The sequence below is a fragment of the Panthera uncia genome, chromosome C2 (genome assembly GCF_023721935.1).
Source record: "Panthera uncia isolate 11264 chromosome C2, Puncia_PCG_1.0, whole genome shotgun sequence".
Taxonomy (NCBI): Eukaryota; Metazoa; Chordata; class Mammalia; order Carnivora; family Felidae; genus Panthera; species Panthera uncia.
In genome coordinates, this window is record NC_064810.1 from 106,362,641 (window position 1) to 106,367,305 (window position 4,665).

Sequence of the window (4,665 nt, forward strand, 5' to 3'; positions counted from 1 at the left end):
GCTGTGGCCCAGGCCAGTGGATGGAAGGCTCTAAGCTGGAAGCATGCTTTGTTGACCTTGATGGGTGACTATTGCTTGTAGTGGCTTTGTCCACAGGCTAAAGACTGTTTCTCCAGAGGCAAATCATCTCAGATTCTGTAATGGTGTTTTAAGTACCCTTTAGCATGGCATTTCTTACAGAGCAGGGCCACGTTTGAGAAAGGTTTCATGCAGCCACAACCATGAACTAACATAAAATACGACTTGATGCCAGTAATGCCTAGGGACTTTAAAAATGAACAAAAACATATGTATAGTTCCATTTGTATCTTGATTACACTGATGCAAAATGCCAGTCTCCCAGTATAGCAGCCGCCAAGGATATTCAGAATGCATTCATTAAGCACCTATCATGAATCAGGCCCTCTACAAGGACCAAGGAATAAAGAGATGAGCAGTACAGAGCTCCCTGAGCTCATGGTGCAAGGTCTCTTCCAAAAGTCATTACAACACAAGATGCTAAGTGCCATGATCAAAGCAGGTGTGGAATGTTACAAAGCATGAGAAGTTCCCCCATGCCAACTTAGCGGAGAGAGCCTGCTCAGAAAGCTTCCACAGAGAAGTGACGTGATACCTGAGTCTTCATGGATTGGAGAAAGATGTTTGGCAAAAGAACGACAGAGAAGGAAGGAATATTCAGAAAGGAGTTACCTTTTCTCAGAGAAGATGAATTCAGGGTATTATAAATAATCTAGCTAGAGGGAAGGGAAGCCCCAAAAGGTCAAGGAAGAAGGAATTTCAAGTAGGAGAAATAAACAGAGAACAAGAATATAATGGTGAAGGATTTTAGCCAAAAAGTGACAAAATTAAACACACATTTTAGAGGACTCTTGCTGCAGAGAGAGGCAAAGTAAGAGTGCCAAAAAGTACCTAGGCCAAGAGTGTCTAATGGCTTGGGTAAACAAAGAGGAAAGGACTGATCTGAGAACCATATTGATTTTGGAGTTGACAGAAATTGGTAGACAATTGTGGCATACATGGGGCTTAGAAGGGGTATGGAGGAGGCAGCTGAAAGAAAAGAAAATGTTGATAATGATCCCCAAGTTTCTGATTTCAGAAACTGTGGCCTGAAAGTGCCACTATCACAGGAGCTAGAGCAGGGCCCACTGCGCCCCCTGGATTTTAAAATACTCAGTGCACGGGGCTGGGACTAAAGAGACATTGGAGCCAACCAGCTAATAATAATATTACCAGTAGTTCATGAAATAACTTGTATAACTAGCTGCTACAGTCTGAATGTTTGTTCCCCCTTCAAAATTCATAAGTTGAAATACCAACCCCCAAGGTGATGATATTAGGATGTGGAGCCTTTGGGACGTTAGCTCGTTAGGAATTAGCGACCACATAGAAGAGGCCCCAGAGAGATCCCTTCCACCATGTGGAAGCAAACCTTCACCAGACACTGACTCTGCCAGTGCCATAATCTCCAGACTTTCCAGGCTCCAGCACTATGAGAAAGAAATGGTTTTTGCTTATAAGCCACCCATTCGGTGGCATTTTGTTACAGCAGCCTGAACAGACAAAGACACTAACAGTTACTGAGTGTTTACTATATGCCAGGCTTTGTGCTTAGAGAAGTAAAAGAACGTGCCTAGGATTAAACAGCAAGAAATTGTAACATTGGTCCCAAACCATGTTATTCTAAACTCTTTGCTTTTAGTCATTTTGCTCTATCACGCCCAACCAGTTCTGAGGCTAGGGCACCAAAGTAAATCATTGTGCTTTGTCTTCCCTGATCAAGGCCCTCACTGAGGATGCTGGCCACTCCATCAGTCTGATTAACACTGTGGGAAGATTTACTATGAAACTGCAGCTGATAGAGAAAAAAACAAAAATATAAAAACAACCTGAGAAGGAAGTAGTAATTTGCACTATGCCTGAGAAACCCTTATGCTTGACCTATAAATCAACATACTCCAGCTCCAAAAAATGGGACACCGTGGAGAAAAGCTTCAAAGAGAAAGGCAGAAATGAAGTTTAGTGTCTTTAGGAGGAAGGAGAAAGGTGTTTGCTGGTTAGGCTGTCACTCTGAATCCTTACAGAAAGGAGAAAAAGTGTTTACTCAGTGAGATTTTAACTTTAAAATGGGAAAAAGGAAACAGGAAACTTTTCATTCATGTTTTTCAATTACTGGTGAGCTCTGGCAGCCACTCTGAGAAAATCATTTTCCACCCAGGTGGCTTTATCAGCTTAAATGATCCCCTTATTAATCAGAATTTCAAAAGGCAGTAAAAGCCAGTTCAAAATAATGGGATTATCTTTGGAGTTGGTGCTAAGTGCTTAAACTGTAGCCTTCTGACGCGTCCCCCTTTTCTTTTGAATATTTACTTTGAGATGCAACTGCCAAATGTCTAAATTACGTCAGGAAATCTGATGTGACAATGTCCAGCTAGCCACAAATTGTTGAGAGCTCTGCTCTTGGTCCAAAATGGTCTCTTGATCTCTTGCCCAGATGACAGTAATCACTTCTAAATTGGTCTCCCAGCTCTCAACCATAAAGCCCTACAGTCTTTTCCCCCACAAAGCAGCCTGTTCGTTCTCACTGCTGCCCGGTATCCCACTGTGTGGGTTTATCTTGATTTATTTATTTCTTCTCCTGCTGATGGGCATTTGGGTGGTTGACTCATCACAACTACCCAATTCATCTTTTTGATAAGCATACAGACATAGTTTAGTTAGTGTATTCCTGGGAATGGATTTGCTGGGTCATGGGTATATATATGTTCCTTTTCAGTAGATGCTGAAAATAGTTTTCTAACATGCTAATCAACATTGTGGTTTTGTTTTGCTTTACCTTTCTCCGTATTCTATTCAGCCTTTTACAGATCTTGTTTTCCCCTTACATTTTCTTTCAATGTTTAGCAATAAATAAGAATTTTAAAAATTCTATTCTGAAAAAGTAAAGATTCTTCATAATTGAGGATATTCAAAAGAGTATGTTCCAAACTCCTAAGGCATTTCCATGAGGCAAATTGTTCTGAGTGATGGTGCATTGCTGGCAAAATGGGCAGCCACATACCACATCATTTTGTAGCAAACACATGAAACAGTCCTGGAATGTTTATTGATACAATCAGTCATATGACAGTAATAGCTTATGAGTAATTTGAGATTATCTTTGCCATTGCTTCACCCCGTTAGCAAAAATAACTGACCATGATCATTATCCTAAAGCATCTAAAACCTCTGTTCTCATTCATGTCCGGGTCTATTTATGTTTCAAAATGACACGGATTTAAGTAAGATTTACTTTGATTATATGGATTTGAACCCTTTCTCTCTTTGCCCCTGCTGTCTTTGTCCTGATCAGTTTGGATCTTCCTCCTACTCTTTCCTCTTCAGTGGAGGCTTTGTCTTTGAGAGGTATTCTTATTTAATGGTTTCAAGATTTCCTAAGTCCCAGACCCCAGACTAGCCACCATCAGACCTTCCCACAGTCTATTTACACTCATCCATGAATTAGAGCCTATGAAGTATACTTCCAGCTTGCCCTGGCAAACACTGGCATCATGAAGCAAAAGGAACTTGGGTCACTGGATGAGTCAGGGTACCAACAGGAAATGCTGGTACGCTCAGAAGAGAAGAGAGTTAAAGTACAAAACAAATGAACATAGGGTGGGAAAAAAAGAGAGAAGAAAACCAAGAAACAGACCCTTAACTATAGAGAACAAACTGATGGTTACCAGAGGGGAGGTGGGGGGGTGGGTGTTAAACAGGTGATGGGTACTACGGAGGGCCCTTGTTGTGATAAGCACCGAGTATTGTATCGAAATGTTGAATCACTAAATTGTACACCTGAAACAAATATTACACTGTATGTTAACTAAGTGGAATTTAAATAAAAATTAGAAAAAAAACAAAGGACTATAGACATGAGCAGACAAAGTTAAGGGATCTAACAAAGGATAGTGAACCCCCTGGGACTAGGAACAATGAAAAGTTGTTTTTACACTCAGGTCTGAAAGGATAGGTCAGCAAATGTGGCACTTGGTGAGAGCTGTAGTCACAGGAGAGGAGGGGGAGGGGCCACAGGAAAGGAATGAGCCATGGCTGAAAAATAAATAAATAAAATAAAATTCCAAAATGGATCACTGAGAAGACTCAAGCTGCATGCATTATTGAGCAAGAAATTGACTCGGATTCTCATTTTCGTATTATTTGATACCTTGACAAACAACCCTCTCTTTTCCAAAGTCCATTCCTGGATCAAGTATAGGGACAAAGAAAGCAATCTCCCATGCGTCATGCCGTGATATAGGCTCTTCTCTCAGAGTCCTAGGGCCATGATGCAAAGCACTGTACAAGTTTTGGGAGATGGGTGGGTGAATAGATGCCGGCCCAGAAAGCACTGGGATACCATTAGCCCTCCAAGAAATGAGCTCACTTTGGGGCTTTGCTGAACTGTGGTGTAAACTTCCTATTTAAATTACAGGAAGCTTATCCTCTTCATCTGGTCTGGAATTATCTTTCTTTAAAAATTAATAAATTCCTGACAGACCTGTCCTGCTAAACTAGTCATCATGGTTTCACTTTCTGCTCCAAAGCCTGTATGAACCTCTCTGCCTAGTTTGGCTAATTGATATTCACAAGACTTCATAACTTCTCTTGAAAAGAGAGTTTCTGATC